At 41.6% G+C, this 19,065-nt stretch overlaps 1 long non-coding RNA gene across 1 annotated transcript; it reads right to left on the reverse strand.

The window, feature by feature from the left end:
- Positions 1-625: 625 nt before the first annotated feature.
- Positions 626-3,467, reverse strand: LOC309401027. Its single transcript, XR_014176748.1, has 2 exons — positions 3,367-3,467; positions 626-910 (listed from the first exon to the last, which is right to left on the reverse strand). It is a non-coding gene; the product is annotated as an uncharacterized lncRNA (long non-coding RNA).
- Between the last annotated feature and the right edge of the window lie 15,598 nt (positions 3,468-19,065).

Consider the following 19,065-nt stretch of genomic DNA (forward strand, 5'->3'; position numbering starts at 1 on the left):
TCCCTGACTCAGATGCCACCTGGTGGCCAACAGGCCTTTCTAGTTCCTGCTCTGACTCCAAACACCGTCCAGACTCTTCCTCATCCTCCAGAGCAGTCCCACAATAGTCTGAGCTGTCAAAGTCCACTAACAGCTCAGCCGGCCGCTGCTGGGCCACAACACTAAATGAGACACCTGTAAAGGGAATTTTGCCCCATTTTGTGACCTTTCTGGCCACTGTTGTTAAGTGAATGGCTTCGGTTGTTCATTTAGCGACACGGTTGTTAACTGAATCTGGCTTCCCCGTTGACTTTGCTTGTCAGAAGGTCAATGAGCAAAAGGAGATCAGGTGACCCACTCACCCCAGGACACTGCAACCGTCATAAGTATGAGTCAGTTGCCAAGTGTCTAAATGTTGATTAGAGTGATGCAATGGTCATCAGTGTGGGAAACGGTCGTAAGTCACCTTTTCCAGTGACGTTATAATTTCAAACGGTCACTAAATAACCCGATGTAAAACAAGGACTACCTCTAGTTATAAAATGTATTTATTGGCAAGTTTGTGTCAGCATCTCTGGCTCCATTTGGACACCAGCTGTCCGATTCCCTGACAGATTCGTAGAATAAGATTATGCCCGGATTTCCGCCCCCCTGTTTGTTGGGTTTTCTCTTCTGCCATAAATCAAAACTGAACTGCATCATCATCTCTTCAAGGGTGACATCCATGTCTAGGAAAAATAAGGGACTGGACCAAGAGGGACACATGTTCCTGCAATCAGGGATGGTTTTGCTGCCTCATTTTGGGTGGAAAAACAATATCACTGTACAATATCCCTTCTTCTCCCCGTTGTGTAAGAAGATTCCTCCTTGTTGGTCCAGGAGGAGACGGGGTGAAGGAGTCCTGGATGCAGCTGTAGGTGATCTCAGAGTCCTGGGGAAAGTGAGGGAATGAGAAGGCATTGTTCAATCTGCCTGCAGCTAAGGAACCCATTGAGAACATGGGATTCCTCCATCATTTTGCAGCATTTTTAGAAATAAATAAGCTTAACACAGATTCCAGCTACAAAGCTACAAAGATTCCCAGCCTATCAAGGAAAAGAAGGATTGACATTTTGGCATCAGATCCGACCCAGTCTAGTCTCCTGTCTCAGATTCCCGATGGTGATGAGACGCTTCTGAGACAACCGGAGGGGCAGTCCTCTAAAACTTTGCCCCAACACTTAATAATAGGAATCTTTAATGCCTTCTAAGATACTTGACTTTGGAAATATTTCTTTCTGTTTGTGTGGGCTTCAAGGCCATTCAATTTCTTGGCCAACACATTATTGTGTAGATGGAAAACCATAAAGAGAATTATTTGGCTTCCCCATTTTCTAAAGAAAGATCTAGTACTTCCCAAATCCCTAAATTCTTTGTTGGAAACTAAGCAGGTCAAGAAAATTAGAGCAGATGTTTAGAGAGCTCAAGACAAATGGTCTTTATGGAAGGAAAAATCATGTTTGCATTGAAGGGTTAAAGTTCAGAAGCTCTGAATCCTACCCACATCATTCCTGTTTCTACATGGCGGTTGGAAGACTCCAGAGGACACCATCAATAGTGGGGGATAAAACTTGTTTTCATAGACTTGGTAAATAGACTGATTAAAGTCACCCATGAATCCCAGGGGTTTCGAGCCTTCACAAGATACACAGTGAAATATAAATTGCCAAGAGATGTCCAATACAATACAATACAATACAATACAATAGTAGAGTTGGAAGGGACCTTGGAGGTCTTCTAGTCCAACCCCCTGCCTAGGCAGGAAACCCTATACTGTTTCAGACAGATGGCTATCCAACATCTTCTTAAAGACTTCCAGTGTTGGGGAATTCACAACTTCTGGAGGCAACTTCTGTTCCACTGATTAATTGTTCTAACCGTCAGGAAATTTCTCCTCAGTTCTAAGTTGCTTCTCTCCTTGATTAGTTTCCACCCATTGCTTCTTGTTCTACCCTCGGGTGCTTTGGAGAATAGTTTGACTCCCTCTTCTTTGTGGCAACCCCTGAGATATTGGAACAATGCTATCATGTCTCCCCTAGTCCTTCTTTCTCTTAAGCTAAACATACCCAATTCCTGCATACATACAAGATCTACTAAATCCATACAAGATCTACTAAAAAAGGCAATTAAAATACAAATACTACAAATGGCAAGAAATAAAAGATTGCACTACGATTGGATGGAGACAGGATGATGTAATGAAATGTTATAATAAAAACGAATTTGAATTTCTTTCAAGTTAGAATATTTTGTATAAAATGAAGTAATAATAGTTATAGCCAAATAAATGATTAATCATGATAATACTGTATACATACATATATATATATATATATATATATATATATATATATATATATATATATATATATATATATATATATATATATATATATATTGATAATAGGAGATTTTATATAATTTGTAAGAGAGGACTATGGCGAGGATGTATAAAAGTTTGGTAACCAATTTTATGAAACATGGGAATTATTTTATCAATGGTTTAGATAAAGAAGTTTGTAAATTTAGATTGATAGATGATCAGAGTAAATAATATATGGGATGCTTGGAATTGTTAGAGTGGTATACAGCGGAAGTCAGGGGGGTGGGTTTGTGTGGGAGGTGGGGGAGGGTAAGGGTGGAGGGCGTGGCAATATATATGTATAAATAAACTAGAAGATGGGATTAACGAAACATTGTTATTTTAGGAGAAATTTATATTAAGAGTTATATATGTTAAATTAGCTTAGAAGATGGGATCAATGTGCTATTATTAATCTAAGAGAAATTTATATTGTGTTTGTTGGGAGGAGAGGGGGTACAATATGTGAACGATTAATTTACTTTAAGGGGAGGGGAGGGGGCAAAGTATTTGGTATAATATTTGAATGTGAATTTTTGCGGGGGGGTTGGGGGGGCATAGCATTTGTATGAGATTTACATTGTATGGCGGGGGGGGGGTGAAAAGGGGGAAAATCTGTTTGTATAAAACTCTTTTAATAAAAAAAAAGAAGTTTGTAAAGATGTATTATTCCTGGACGGATTTAGGATGATGTAATGAAATGTTACAATATAAATTTATCTAAAATGTAGAATATCTTCTATAAAATGAAGTAATGATAATTATAGCCAAATAAATGTACAATAATGATAATAATGATATACACATATACCACGTTGATAATACGAGATTCTATATGAAGTGTAAGTGAAGACCATGGTGAGAATGTACAAAAAGGTTTTGTCACCGATCGACACGCTGTATGGAATTGGAAGATGTTTTTATGTTTGTTTGCACTTGTTTGTTTAAAAATAAAGGTTTTTAATTTAAAAAAGTCACCCAGCTACCTTGACAGGTGAGGAAGTAGCTGCTGTTGCTGCTTGAATCTCCGTCACTGCAAGATCATTTCTTTCCTCTTTCTTTTCCACGAGCTGAAATTGTCCCCGGGATGCTGATGCTTCCAAGGGAGAAATAATAATAATAATGATTTAAAAAGAAAGATAAAATGGCTTCTTTTCATCGATCTCACATATTGTTTGCCCTTCTCTCTCTCGGGTCTTGCTCTCCTTTCCTGCCTCCCCAGAGAATCTCTCGGCCAACATCTCCAACCCCATCAGGAGCCACATCTAGGACTCCAGGTGAGGGAACCCTTGAACCCAAACCCTTCACTTACTGATCTTCTTCTTCCAGCAATAAAAGGCAAAGGGAACCAGCAGGATTATAAGGATGATAAGAGAAATCACCAACCGGGAATATATCAAAATAGGATCTGAATCACGGGTCAAAACTGGTTTGATTGAGAAACAAAAAGGATGGTTTAATATTTCTTGGCAGAATATCTTAGCCTGCTCTTTTCTTGAAGGTTTAGAGTCTATTAAATCTACAAATGAAACAGATCCCTCCCTTTTTTTTTATCAAGCTCAGTTCTGGATTTTTCATGGAGCTCTCTGTAGAACTACTTAACAATCCTGCAAAAGCTATTTCTTTTTCTCCAGGACTTTCTTTGTCTCTCCTAGTTTAGCCTTTAATGGTGGTCTCGAGATTGAACCAAATCCAAAAAGAGACAGTGGAGTGTACACGTAGACATCACATTCCATGCAGCAAAATATTAACTAAGTAGAGAGTCACATATCTATATCATGAAGTATCCATCAGGTGTCCATGAGGAAAGCATGCATCTGTAAACCAATCAATAATGGCCAAGTGTATTTTCTGTCCAATGAGCTTTTGCTATTCTGAGAAGTTTGACAATAAAAGGGAGCCCCTAACAATGCTCTGGGTGGGTGCCCTTCGGGGTGCCTTCCATCGGGTGGCCTTCCCAGCACAACCTTACTCCTGTCTGCGTCTGCTTTTTCTATGCCGCCAACACAAATCTCCTACCTGGCTCAACTGTGACGTTCACTGCCTGGCTCCAAGAAGACTTGACCCATCGGTTTCTTCTCTTTTCTTCATAACTGCAAGCAAATTCTCCATTGTGGTTGAAGGAGGCATGAGGGATTCTCAGAGAGGCATTCTGAAGAGGATTTGTGGCTTCACTGGAGGGTTCCAGAAGACCTTCTTCCCTGGAGGGGATCTCCACCTCATCCTTGTAGAAATGGAACTTCTTCTGTGTGTTTTCTCCTTCCGTTGAGCAGAGGAAGTGTAAGGGGTCACCTTCCTTCACCCTCTGGGACAACGGATCCACTCTCAGCAATGGGGAAGGGGGGCCGTCTGCACAAAATGTTCACAAGGGAGATATATTAATGTCTACCTTGAAGCAGAGGAGTTTCCTCAAATCATCCAGAGTATCCCCTTGAATCTAAGGTACCATTTCTATGAGGCAAAGCAATGATATTTCAGATAATGGAGGTTAAAATGGTAAATAAGGAAGGAGAATGAATGTGACTTTAGCTTAGAGTGAAAATAACACAAAGTCTACTCCTTTTCACACAAGAGAGACTGGACCAAGAAATCATTACCTCTATCTTCCCATCAACTGAATCTTCCAATTGAAGAAAAGCAAATTTCTGTAATAGGCAGCAAAGTACAGAAACGATATAGGTACCGTAGGTAAGTATGAAGCATACAAGAGTCAAAAAGGATTCGTTGTTTCTGTAATTGTTCTCCCCTGCGCCTGACCTAAGCATAGTACCCAAAATTGTCTGCTACAACATCCTACCTGCCAATGACTACTTCAGCTTCAACCACAATAATACATGCAGGGGACAGCGGGGACAGAGAACTAATAGATACAGAACATTTCTGTCCCCAGCAAACTAAAATTCATAGGGTTATCAATGTATGTAACACAGATGTTTGTGCGGGTAAGATTATCACTCCCGCTGTCAAGCAAAACCAAGCATTTAATAGTGAGTGCCATACCACGTGCATGAATCATACAAGTGGCAAGAAAATAGGGGAAGTCAGGCATAACACAGGATATGCAGACTGTAACCACAGGGTCAATCAAAATGGACTCAAATGTCTACACACCAATGCACAGAGTATGAGGAATAAACAGGGCAAATTAGAAATTCAAGTAAAAGAGGGCAGATACGATATTGTTGCCATTACAGAAACTTGGTGGGATGAAACCGACAAATGGAACATACAGCTAGAAGGATTTAAATTATTTAAAAGAAATAGACCAAGTAAAAGAGGAGGTGGAGTTGCACTATATATAAGAAATAACTACCTCTCTACAGAAATAGAGCACAACAATGATGAGAACTATCTTGAATGCATTTGGGTCAATATTAAAGTACGTAAGTATGAAGCATACAAGAGTAGAAAAGGATTAGTTGTTTCTGTAATTGTTCTCCCCTGTGGTCTGACCGAAGCATAGTACGCAAAATTGTCTGCTACAACATCCTACCTGCCAATGACTACTTCAGCTTCAACCACAATAATACATGCACAAATCATTGATACAAACTCAAACTCGATTGCAGAAAATACGACTTCAGTAACAGAGTGGTCAGCGTATACATTTTTGTGAAACTAATAAATAAAATAAAATAAACCCTAAAAGCCCATTGGGGGGAATATTTTTTTCCCATGGAAAGAATGTCCTGCTAACCATTTTCATACAGGGGGCGTTATTTATTTAACGATTTATTTGATTTTTCATATTCTGTTTACTCGGTTTATTTTTGAAATAAACCTAGTCCTGTTTAGGAAAGGGTGCGGTTTATAAATTAAAGTTTATTATTATTATTATTATTATTATTATTATTATTATTATTATTATTATTATTATTATTATTATTATTATTATTGAAAGGTCTATTGTGCACCTTCATAGCTTGAGCATTGTGCTACCTTCTGGAATGAATATTTGGGGGTAATAAATATTCATCTTACCACCCACTGAGAAGACCAGCTGGTTACTTTGGGGAGAATAAGTCCATCCTTCAGATGTTCCCCTTATCTTGCAAGCGCATGTTATCTTTGTTTGGCTAGAGTTCAGCTTTCCAGTCCTGAGGTTGAAGGTATTGTTATGGAGATGTTCATCTTCAATTGGTACGTAGGATTGATCCCTACAGTAGAAAAAGAACTTGATTCTAGTAGGTCCCTCTGGACTCCCTGATTCGACTCCCTTGGGGAGGGAGCAATTCAAGGGGATCTCTTCTCCTTTAATAACAAAGTTGTGTTGAATAGACGAGGACAGCCTGGGGGCTGGTAGAGATGAATTTGCCTGTGAACCTGAAGAAAGAAAGAGAAACCATTGAGTCCTTCCTTCTGATCGCCTCCTGGAACCAAATCTCTACACCAGAACATCCACCCCAATTCCCAGGTTGACTCCCATCCATCATCTGCTCTGAGGATCCTTGACCCATGGCTTCCTCTCGCCAGGACAGAACGCTGCAAATGAAAAGTTCTCTTGCCCTCGATGGCTTGCATGAAGGCCCATCCAAGTGCGGGAAGCCCTCCCACCTTGTAGAGAATGAAATATTTTGGGGAATATTAAAATAGGTAGAATATTATATTTTCCCAAAGGGGAAAATGGAGGAAACATGTTCTTAAAGGCAACCCCTCTCTTCCTGCATAGCAAAACAGCCTCCAGAAAATGCCTGAAGTCTTTAGAGATGGAGATTTGGTGCCCATTAAGAAATCCTGGCCAATCCATTCATAAACCAAACATCTTCAGCTCCAGGGTAATGGGATTAAGAAGGACAGGACATGACCTTTAGGACATAATATGATGAAACCCACCACCGTTAGGATAGCAAAAGACACAGAGCTCACTACGTTGCAAAATCCCCTAGTGACATTTCAAACATTGCACAATCCCCAGCAGCATCTCAGAAACTCTCTAAAAAGCCATGCACTCATCAAGCTAATTTTTCAGCTGTCCCAGAACCACATGCTACTTTCCAATCAGCCTCCATTTTGTTTCCAGCACTTTTCTCCCACTTTGGAACTGGACCAGATGGATTTTTCTTCCTATGCAAGATTTCAATCCATCCCGATCTTTTAGGTCCACCTTCCTTTCTGGTCTCCTTACTTTGCAGGCCCTTCTTCATTTTATATTGGGAGAAGACGTTGTTGAGGTGGACCTTTTTTAGAAGGGTCCATCTTAGGCTCACCAGGGACACAAAGAGAAGGATTTTCAGGGTTATCTGGTAAAAACAGCTATTCATTCTTCAGTTTGGCAAAGTTTATCAAACCAAAGATTAGATAATCTTGTGTTGGCTCTTCAGGGAGACTCAGAGACGTGTCTCCATGAAGGGAGGCACCTCAACAGGGTTTGATGATAGCCATCTGCAGATGCCTCCTGAAGAAGCAAGAAGGACTGGATTCACCCATTGCACCAACCGAAGTGTAAAAGAACAGCAGAGTAGCTGCACCCACAGAGATGGTTTCATTTGACCTTCTCCGTCCTTCAGAGGCCGCAACAATCACAGTTTAAGTGTTTGTGAAGAGAAGCAAAGTCTGCACGAGGATCTCTTACCTGCTCCAAGGAGGATCCATGGAAGGACTGAAAGAGAAAAGGAAGGAAGGTGGAGTTAAGAGAAGGAGAGGTGATCCCAGGCTCTGCAAGACTTTCAGCTCCATCATCCCCAACTGAATCTTCTTCCCTGAATGGATGCAGCAGATGAGAAGCTGCCCTGAAGGAGGAGGAGGAAGGGGTCTTCTTCCAATTATGTTCTGGCCATTGGGGGACTCATAATAGTTCCCAAACCATCCTTACCAGTTTGGAATTATCATTAAGGACAGAAATGGAGCCCAGGAGGGTTTTCTCTCCAAAGTTCAGCCATTCTGATGTCCTCAATTCTCAATCATTTGAGAGGAGCAAGAGGGAGAAAAGGAAGAACGAAGAAGGAGGTCCCAAACCTATCATCCAAGAGATGAGCTCCATCTTCTCTTCAGGATGAAGAGGACCGGAGATACAATTGATTGGGGGGTGGGGAGGCAGGAAAGTACCCCTTTTATTCCACTTAACAGAACCAGGGAAGAAGAATATCCTGAGAAGGATGTAGGGGAGGGGGACGACGACAATACATGGGAGTAAAGATATCAGCTTTCAGATGAGGAAAAGGAAGAGTCAGATTGAGATGGAAGAAGAAGAAAGAGGTCCCAAACCTATCATCCAAGAGATGATCTCCATCTTCTCTTCAGGATGAAGAGGACCGGAGATACAATTGATTGGGGGGGGGAGGCAGGAAAGTACCCCTTTTATTCCACTTAACAGAACCAGGGAAGAAGAATATCCTGAGAAGGATGTAGGGAGGGGGGAACAATACAAGGGAGTAAAGATATCAGCTTTCAGATGAGGAAAAGGAAGAGTCAGATTGAGATGGAAGAAGAAGAAAGAGGTCCCAAACCTATCATCCAAGCGATGATCTCCATCTTCACTTCAGGATGAAAAGGACGCTGGTCTTGGCTTCTCCGTCACTCTCTTCTTCCTTCGCCAGAGAGATTGAGAGATGCAACTTCTCTTGAGATAGTCTTCCAACTCAACGGCCAAGGGAGGAGCTGCGTCATCCACCCAGCCCAGGATGCAGCTCATCTCTCCCCGGCCCTCTTCAACCACACCAAAGCCTTTCTCTCTGCAGCAGAGAACTGCCCTCATCCTCTCGGCCTCTCTTGTGCCCCAAGAGAATGGAAAATAAAATAAAGACAACCATCCGGTGCGGTGAAGGGTGAGAAAACAAAAGAACCCAAATTGTTCACCTCTTTTGGAAGGCCTAAACTCCTATCTGTGTTTCTGGCTCCAAGTCTTACCCTAAGCGACAGACGTATTCGAGCCACAGAGAAATTGATAAAGCATTCTGCAGTTATATTCCTTTTTAGGATCTTTGGCCTGCCACACTCTCTATTATTTCATTCTGCTGTTTCATTTAGTGTAGTAATTGGGAGGGGGAATAGAAAGGAGTAGAATTGTGCAATGTGTTGTTGTCCTTCTTTTCTAGAAGCCCAAGGTCATCTTTTGTCTCCGCATCTCTGCACCTGACCGGAACCAGCTAGGTGGAGATGCCAGGTTGGCCGAAGAAGATTGGACCATGTGATGGCTTTATGGGCGTGGAGAGAAGATCATGAACTTTCAACTGGGCGGAACCCCAGGAAGCTTTTAGATTTGGGATTCCACGGTTTGTTGCCAACATGTCTGTCTTATTAAATATGAACTTTAAGGATAGCTCTGCCTTGGGCTCTGATTTAATCCTGCATGATATTTGAAACGCTGACATGATGAGAAATTTGGATTGCAAAAGAGCAGCTGGTTCTGCTGAAACAGTTCTGAAGATGGCTGGTTGGGCCTTTAAACAGCAGAATGATAATCCTCATTGTGATGTGTTTGAAGGACATCCCAAACCATCATCTTATTTCAATAAAGAGTTAACATTAGGTTATGTGTTATATGTTTTTCAGTATTTTGGAATTAGCACAAATAATATCCTGGACTTGAAAACTAACAGCCAAATGTTTTCTTTTAAAAAAAAATATGCTACAGAGTTTATTTTGGTTTGATTTTCATGGTAGAATGAAAGTGTTCCCCAAAACCACTCTTGCTTAAATCTATGACTTTGGTCTTGATTTGCATCCCTAAATTTACAATTTTATGAAGAAGGGGCTCAACCCAAGATTAAAATCATACTACTTCAGCAAGGCCTTTTTGTTGAAAGTCAATCGGCATATGTGTTTATTCTTGTGCATGGCACAAAGCTTTTTTGTGAGTCTACTGGCTAAGAAATATTGAAAAAGAAAACCCACAAGATGCATCTCTTTTTAAGCTTTTATTTTGCTTTTTTTTTCTCTGACATTAAGCGCCCCGAAGAACATGCAGCTTTTCCTGTGGCTTCAGACAAACATGGACAGGAAGTTCCAAGAAGAGGGGGAAAAAAAACCATGATCTTCCCTCCCGAACTTGAGAGTCAGATGTGCAACCCCCCCAAAGCATGAAGATTCACCTATGACCAGGTAGATGCAAGGGAAAAGGTAGATGCCAGGTAGATGCAAGGATGCCAGGTAGATGCAGGGGAAAACCTATGACTAGGTAGATGCACCCCTCAACTAGGCTTCAAGGTAGTTGTTTGATGCCTCAGGCTTATCTCTCTATCCAAATCAAGGTCTCTTTTTAAAACCTTTTATAAAAGCCAAAACACAGCCAAAGTTGGAGCTGAAAGACCTCCGGAATCAAAATCCTGGCCAACCAATCAACCCTGGAGCACACATGCCCTTAAAGATTTGCTTTTTCCAATATATTAAAGTGCCAATTCAGAAGAAGAAGGAAGAAGAAGAAGAAGAAGAAGAAGAAGAAGAAGAAGAAGAAGAAGAAGAAGAAGAAGAAGAAGAAGAAGAAGAAGAAGAAGAAGAAGAAGAAGAAGAAGAAGAAGAAGAAGAAGAAAAGAAGGAGAAGGAGAAGGAGAAGGGGGAGAAGAAGGAGGAGGAGGAGGAGGAGGAGGAGGAGAAGAAGAAGAAGAAGAAGAAGAAGACGACGAAGAAGAAGAAGAAGAAGAAGAAGAAGAAGAAGAAGAAGAAGAAGAAGAAGAAGAAGAAGAAGAAAAAGAAGAAGAAACAACCACCAAAAAGGAAATTACAAACACAGCAAGTCAACTCTTCCCAGCAGGCTCAAGTCTACAGATAACTAAGATTCACAGAATAGGATGGTGTTGAAGATTTCCCCATTTTTTATGGACTTTCTCTTCTGCCATTTATGACTTTTTAAAATTTAATTATTGGAGCTGAGCTGCATCTCGTCATTTTGGAATACAGAATAGCAGAGGTGGAGGGGACCTTGAAGGTCTTCCAGTCCAACCCCCTGCTCAGGCATCAAAAGTATACCATTTCAGGCAAATCTTAAAAACTCCCAGTTGTGGAATGTGGAGCATTCACAACTTTGGGGGACAATTTGTTCCAGTGATTAATTGTTCTAAATGTCAGGAAATTTCTCCTTAGTTCTAGCTTGCTTTCCAATTCCTGCCAAATTCCCTCTGCAGAGACTGAGCCATGAATTAGCCTCTGGTTAAAGGAGGAAGGAACCAAGAACTCCTCATTCTTGAAGGCTGATGTCCATATCTTCACCTAATGATAAGAGGCTGGGCCAAGAGAGGTACATTTTGCTGCAATCAGGGAAGGTTTTCCTGCTTCTGTTAGGATTTAAAGGCAGTTATAGTAGATCATCTCCTCCTCTTCCTCTTGACCAAGATGGTTCTTCATTGTTGGACCAGGAGGAGGCAGAGTGAAGACATTCTGGATGTTGCTGCAGATGACTTCAGGTTCTGGTGAAAGAGGGACATTGTTCACTCATTCAATCTGCCTGCAGCTGAGGAACCTCTTGAGAACATGGGATTTCTCCATCATTTTACATCATTTTTAGAAATAAATAAGGTCGACCCATCTGCTATCGCCCAGAAAGATTGCTAGCCCATCAAGGGAAAGAAGAATTGACCTTTGGCATCAGATCTGACCCAGTCTATGTCGTTTCCTACCTCAGATTCCCGATGGTGATGAGGTCCTCCTGAGAAACCCATTGGGACCTTCCCTAAAACTTTCCCTCCAACACTCGATTAGAGAAATCTTTCATGGTTTCTAAGATACTTAGTTTCAACTATTTCTTTATATTCGTTCGGGCTTAAAGTCAGTTTAATTTCTTCACCAACGTATGATCTGTGAAGCTGAAGGCCATAAAGAGAATTATTCTTCTCCATTTTTAAAAGAAATATATAGGGGTACTACAAGGCTTAAATTCTTTGGTTGAAACCAAAGAAATGAAGAAATGTAGAAGAAGGTATTCAGAGAGATCAAGGCAAATGGACTCATGGAAGGGAAATCCTTGAATTGAACAGTGAGACTTCCGAAAACTCCTAACAGTATACCAAGATATAGTATAGAATGTATACCATTTACATTATACATTTTTGCATACTATATGTACGTACAACGTTCTATATATTGTATAGAATACGAAGGATGTGTGTTTTGTTTTATTTTTTTGATAGTTTTCTTATGTACGATGTACATTGAAGATGGCATTTCATTTCGTTGTACGAGGTGCAATGACAATAAACTAAACTAAACTAAACTAAACTAAGTTTAGTGTCATGTCATGTCTGTCCATTCCTCTCAAATCCTGACCTGACTCTCCCTGGAGGATTTCTCAGTCAACATCTCCAACCACATCAGGAGCCACATCTGGGACTCCAAGTAAGGGAACCCTTGAACCCAAAAGGCTTCACTTACCGCTCTTCTTCTTTCTGCAATAAAAGGCCAAAGGAACCAGAAAGATTATAAGAGGAAGCGCCATCCGGGCATAACTCCAAATCAAATTGAAATCTCGGTTCCAAACTGGTTCAACTACAAAAAAAAGAAGGATTTTAAAATGTATTTCTTGGTGGAATATTTTTACCATGCCCTGTACTTGAAGGTTCAGATGCTTTTTCATCTACAATTGAAATGGATTCCTCTTGCCTCAGTCTCACGTCTAGACATACTGTGGGATCTCATAGAAGCCGTTTCTCTAGTTCTTTTTTTGTCCTTCCTAACCTCTGAGCTCCAGCACAAGGCCAGTTACATAAAGAGTATAATAAATAGTTAAATCAGGGGGTGCAAAGCAGCAGATGCCTCCACCCCCTGAAAAGACCCACCTGTGGTAGTCTGACTCCAAGGAGACATGACCCAGCGCCCATTGAGGTTTTCCTCGTATCTGCAAGCAAATCGCAGGCTTTCATTGTTTTGGGCATATGGGAAAGCTACCGACATATTTAGGGTGAGGAGCCTGGAGTTTCTGCTGCTCTTCAGAGGCTCTTCATGGCTGGAGGTCATCTCCACACCATCCTGGGAGAAATGGAACCTTTTGTTGTTGTTGCTCTCGCTGGACACACACAGGATGGTTCATTTGAACCTTCCTGAAGCTGGGATTGGAGCCGCTGGATAGAAGGGGGGTGAGTCAGAGAGACAAAGAGAATGAGGTGGGGGCCCGTGCGCCTAATGGCACGCGAATCATATATCTATAAACCAAAATAGCAATAATACATTCTGGATTAGTGTGCTTGAGATTGTGATTTTATTTTATTTCAAAATGACCAGCTTAGTTCAATGTAATAACTGTTTTGCACCTGTCTTTCGCAGTACTCTTTTCAAATTTGGATACTATCCCCTTTGTAAACAGATTACTAGTCTACATGGACAGATGACCTATCTAGAATCTCTCATCTGTGCTCTCCAAGCAGAAACTAGGTGTCTACTTCAGCCATTCCACTCTATGGAGATGCCATGCTATCAGCCCCCTCTGCCACAAAGATCCTGCAGGAGAAGAGCAGTCTGGACAACCGTGGGATCTGGCAGGTTGAGAGCTGTGAACCATAAACACAAAGCTTTGGATTATAAGGATTATAAGAGGAATCACCAACCGGGAATATCTCTATGTAGGATCTGAATCTTGGGTCCAAACTGGTTTGATTAAGAAACAAAAAGGATGGTTTATAAATTCTTGGCATAATATCTTAGCCTGCTCTTTTCTTGAAGGTTTAGAGTCTATTAAATCTACAAATGAAACAGATCCCCCCCCCCCTTTTTTTATCAAGCTCAGTTCTGGATTTTTCGTGGATCACTCTGTAGAATTACTTAACAATCCTGCAAAAGCTATTTGTTTTTCTCCAGGACTTTCTTTGTCTCTCCTAGTTTAGTCTTTCATGGTGGTGTCAAGATTGAACCAAATCCAAAAAGAGACAATGGAGTGTACACGTAGACATCACATTCCATGCAGCAAAATATTAACTAAGTAGAGAGTCACATGTCTATATCATGAAGTATCCATGAGGTGTCCATGAGGAAAGCTCAGTAGTAGTAACTGTGAAAGGGATCTTGGAGTCCTAGTGGACAACCATTTAAATATGAGCCAGCAGTGTGCAGCAGCTGCCAAAAAAGCCAACACAGTTCTAGGCTGCATCAACAGAGGGAGAGAATCAAGATCACGTGAAGTGTTAATACCACTTTATAATGCCTTGGTAAGGCCACACTTGGAATACTGCATTCAGTTCTGGTCGCCACGATGTAAAAAAGATGTGGAGACTCTAGAAAGAGTGCAGAGAAGAGCAACAAAGATGATTAGGGGACTGGAGACTAAAACATATGAAGAACGGTTGCAGGAACTGGGTATGTTTAGCTTAAGAGAAAGAAGGACTAGGGGAGACATGATAGCATTGTTCCAATATCTCAGAGGTTGCCACAAAGAAGAGGGAGTCAAACTATTCTCCAAAGCACCTGAGGGTAGAACAAGAAGCAATGGGTGGAAACTAATCAAGGAGAGAAGCAACTTAGAACTGAGGAGAAATTTCCTGACAGTGAGAACAATTAATCAGTGGAACAGAAGCTGCCTCCAGAAGTTGTGAATGCCCCAACACTGGAAGTCTTTAAGAAGATGTTGGATAGCTATTTGTCTGAAACGGTATAGGGTTTCCTGCCTAGGCAGGGGGTTGGACTAGAAGACCTCCAAGGTCCCTTCCAACTCTACTATTGTATTGTATTGTATTGTAAAGCATGCATCTGTAAACCAATCAATAATTGCCAAGTGTATTTTCTGTCCAATGAGCTTTTGCTATTCTGAGAAGTTTGACAATAAAAGGGAGCCCCGAACAATGCTCTGGGTGGGTGCCCTTCGGGGTGCCTTCCATCGGGCGGCCTTCCCAGCACAACCTTACTCCTGTCTGCGTCTGCTTTTTCTACGCCACCAACACAAATCTCCTACCTGGCTCAACTGTGACGTTCACTGCCTGGCTCAAAGAAGACTTCACCCATCGGTTGCTTCTCTTTTCTTCATAACTGCAAGTGAATTCTCCATTGTGGTTGAAGGAGGCATGAGGGATTCTCAGAGAGGCATTTTGAAGAGGGTTTGTGGCTTCACTGGAGGGTTCCAGAAGACCTTCTTCCCTGGAGGGGAACTCCACCCCATCCTTGTAGAAATGGAACTTCTTCTCTGCATTTTCTCCTTCCGTTGAGCAGAGGAAGAGCAAGGGGTCACCTTCCTTCACCCTCTGGGACAATGGATCCACTTTCAGCACTGGGGAAGGGGGGCCGTCTGCACAAAATGTTCACAAGGAATATATATACATTAAGGTCTCCTTTGAAGCAGAGGAGTTTCCTCAAATCATCCAGAGTATCTCCTTCAATCTAAGGTACCATTTCCATGAGGCAAAGCAGTGATATTTCAGATAATGGAGGTTAAAATAGAAAATAAGGAAGGAGAATGAATGTGACTTTAGCTTAGAGTGAAAATAACACAAAGTCTACCCCTTTTCACACAAGAGAGACTGGACCAAGAAATCATTACCTCTATCTTCCCATCAACTGAATCTTCCAATTGAAGAAAAGCAAATTTCTGTAATACGCAGTACAGTACAGAAACTATACAGGTACCGTAGGTAAGTATGAAGCATACAAGAGTCGAAAAGGATTCGTTGTTTCTGTAATTGTTCTCCCCTGGGGCTGACCTAAGCATAGTACACAAAATTGTCTGCTACAACATCCTACCTGCCAATGACTACTTCAGCTTCAACCACAATAATGCATGCACAAATCATTGATACAAACTCAAACTCGATTGCAGAAAATACGACTTCAGTAACAGAGCGGTCAGCCTGTACATTTTTGTCAAACGAATAAATAAAATAAAATAAACCATAAAATCCAACTGGGGGGAATATTTTTTTCCCATGGAAAGAATGTCCTGCTAACCATTTTCTTACAGGGGGCGTTATTTATTTAATGATTTATTTGATTTTTCATATTCTGTTTACTCGGTTTATTTTTGAAAGGTCTATTGTGCACCTTCATAGCTTGAGCATTGTGTTACCTTCTGGTATGAATATTCAGGGGTAATAAATATTCATCTTACCACCCACTGAGAAGACCAGCTGGTTACTTTCGGGAGAATAAGCCCATCCTTCAGATGTTCCCCTGATCTTGCAAGTACATATAATCTTTATTTGGCTAGAGTGCAGATTTCCAGTCCTGAGGTTGAAGGTATTGTTATGGAGATGTAGATCTTCAATTGATAAGTAGGATTGATCCCTACAGTAGAAAAAGAACTTGATTCTAGTAGGTCCCTCTGGACTCCCTGATTCGACTCCCTTGGGGAGGGAGCAATTCAAGGGGATCTCTTCTCCTTTAATAACAAAGTCGTGTTGAATAGACGAGGACAGCCTGGGGGCTGGTAGAGATGAATCTGCCCGTGAATCTGAAGAAAGAAAGAGAAACCATTGAGTCCTTCCTTCTGATCGCCTCCTGGAACCAAATCTCTACACCAGAACATCCACCCCAATTCCCAGGTTGACTCCCATCCATCATCTGCTCTGAGGATCCTTGACCCATGGCTTCCTCTCGCCAGGACAGAACGCTGCAAATGAAAAGTTATCCTGCCCTTCTTGGCTTGCATGAAGGTCCATCCAAGTGCGGGAAGCCCTCACACCTTGTAGAGAATGAAATATTTTGGGGGATATTAAAAGAGGTAGAATATTATATTTTCCCAAAGGGGAAAATGGAGGAAACGTGTTCTTAAAGGCAACCCCTCTCTTCCTGCATAGTAAAACAGCCTCCAGAAAATGCTTAAAGTCTTTAGAGATGGAGATTTGGTGCCAATTAAGAAATCCTGGCCAATTCATTCATAAACCAAACATCTTCAGCTCCAGGGTAATGGGATTAAGAAGGACGGGACATGACATTTAGGACATAATAAAACAACCTCCAGAAAATGCTTGAAGTCTTTAGAGAGTTTCATCTCTAACCATAGTTTCATCTTATTTCTCCTGACAGTCTCTTTTTTAAATCAGTCATTTTAAACTGGGGTATTTTAATTTCTAATTCCATTATTATTATTTTATGTATTGTAATGGTTGTTACCTCCTCCGTGTAATATATATATATATGTGCTTTTATTTATTGTACGCCGCCCCGAGTCCCTTGTGGAGAGGGAGCGGCTAACAAATCAAATCAAATAAATAAATAAATAAATAATATGATGAAACCCACCACCGTTAGGATAGCATAAGACACAGAGCTCACTACATTGCAAAAACCCCTAGTGACCTTTCAAACATTGCACAATCCCCAGCAGCATCTCAGAAACTGTATAAAAATCCATGCACCTATCAAGCTAATTTTTCAGTGGTCCCAGAACCACATGCTTCTTTCCAATCAGCCTCCATTTTGTTTCCAGCACTTTTCTCCCACTTTGGAAGTGAACCGGATGGATTTTTCTTCCTATGCAAGATTTCAATCCATCCCGATCTTTTAGGACCACCTTCCTTTCTGCTCTCCTTACTTTGCAGGCCCTTCTTCGTTTTATATTGGGAGAAGACGTTGTTGAGGTGGACCTTTTTTAGAAGGGTCCATCTCAGACTCACCAGGGACACGAAGAGAAGGATTTTCAGGGTTATCTGGTAAAAACAGCCATTCATTCTTCAGTTTGGCAAAGTTTATCAAACCAAAGATTAGATAATTTAGTGTTGGCTCTTCAGGGAGACTCAGAGATGTGTCTCCATGAAGGGAGGCACCTCAACAGGGTTTGATCATAGCCATCTGCAGATGCCTCCTGAAGAAGCAACAAGGACTGGATTCGCCCATTGCACCAACCCAAGTGGAAAAGAACAGCAGAGCAGCTGCACCCACAGAGATGGACTTGTCTCCTTCTGAATCACTCCATGGGCTTTCGGTTTCATTTGACCTTCTCCCTCCTTCAGAGGCCGCAACAATCACAGTTTAAGTGTTTGTGAAGAGAAGCAAAGTCTGCACGAGGGTCTCTTACCTGCTCCAAGGAGGATCCATGGAAGGACTGAAAGAGAAAAGGAGGGAAGGTGGAGTTAAGAGAAGGAGAGATGATCCCAGGCTGTGCAAGACTTTCAGCTCCATCATCCCCAACTGAATCTTCTTCCCTGAATGGATGCAGCAGATGAGAAGCTGCCCTGAAGGAGAATGAGGAAGGGGTCTTCTTCCAATTATGTTCTGGCCATTGGGGGACTCATAATAGTTCCCAAACCATCCTTACCAGTTTGGAATTATCATTAAGGACAGAAATGGAGCCCAGGAGGGTTTTCTCTCCAAAGTTCAGCCATTCTGATGTCCTCAATTCTCAATCATTTAAGAGAAGCAAGAGGGAGAAAAGGAAGAACGGAGAAGGAGGTCCCAAACCTATCATCCAAGAGATGGTCTCCATCTTCTCTTCAGGATGAAGAGGACCGGAGATGCAATTGATTGGGGGAGGGGGAGGCATGAAAGTACCCCTTTTATTCCACTTAACAGAACCAGGGAAGAAGAATATCCTGAGAAGGATGTAGGGAAGGGGGTGGGGGGACAATACATGAGAGTAAAGACATCAGCTTTCAGATGAGGAAAAGGAAGAGTCAGATTGAGATGGAAGAAGAAGAAGGAGGTCCCAAACCTATCATCCAAGCGATGATCTCCATCTTCACTTCAGGATGAAGAGGACGCTGGTCTTGGCCTCTCCGTCACTCTCTTCTTCCTTCCCCAGAGAGATTGAGAGATGCAACTTCTCTTGAGATAGTCTTCCAACTCAACAGCCAAGGGAGGAGCTGCGTCATCCACCCAGCCCAGGATGCAGCTCATCTCCC

Source organism: Natrix helvetica, assembly GCF_964273705.1.
Source record: "Natrix helvetica genome assembly, chromosome: Z".
Taxonomy (NCBI): Eukaryota; Metazoa; Chordata; class Lepidosauria; order Squamata; family Natricidae; genus Natrix; species Natrix helvetica.